The following is an 842-nucleotide window of genomic DNA, read 5'->3' on the forward strand; positions in this document are numbered from 1 at the left end:
GTATTGATTAGACATGATTTGGAAAGGCACACACCTGTCTATATTTAAAGGTCCCACAGTTGACAGTGCATGTCAGAGTAAAAATCAAGCCATGAGGTCGAAGGAATTGTCTGTAAAGCTCCAAGACAGGATAGCGTCGAGGTACAGATCTGGGAAGGGTACCAAAAAATGTCTACAGCATTGACGGTCCCCAAGAACACAGTGGCCTCTATCATTCTTAAATGGAAGACGTTTGGAACCACCAAGACTCTTCCTAGAGCTGGCCGCATGGCAAAACTGAGCAATCGGAGGAGAAGGGCTTTGGTCAGGGAGGTGACCAAGAACCTGATGGTCACTTTGACAGAGCTCCAGAGGTCCTCTGTGGAGATGGGAGAATCTTCCAGAAGGACAACCATCTCTGCAGCACTCTACCAATCAGGCTTTTATGGTAGAGTGGCCAAACATAAGCCACTACTCAGTAAAAGGCACATGACAGCCCGCTTGGAGTTTGGTAAAAGGCACCCAAAGACGCTCAGTACATGAGAAACAAGATTATCTGCTCTGATGAAACCAAGATTGAACTCTTTGGCCTGAATGCCAAGAATCACGTCTGGAGGAAACCTGGCACAGTCCCTACGGTGAAGCATGGTGGCTTCGGGACATGTCTCTGAATGTCCTTGAGTGGCCCAGCCAGAGCCCGGACTTGAACACAGATTGAACATCTCTGGAGACCTGAAAATAGCTGTGCAGCGATGCTCCCCATCCAACCTGACAAGCTTGTAGCGTCATTCCCAACAAGACTTAAAGCTGTAATCGCTGCCAAAGGTGCTTCAACAAAGTACTGAGTAAAGGGTCTGCAAATA

Source organism: Oncorhynchus mykiss, chromosome 19 (genome assembly GCF_057628025.1).
Source record: "Oncorhynchus mykiss isolate SJ-2025 chromosome 19, ASM5762802v1, whole genome shotgun sequence".
Lineage (NCBI taxonomy): Eukaryota > Metazoa > Chordata > Actinopteri > Salmoniformes > Salmonidae > Oncorhynchus > Oncorhynchus mykiss.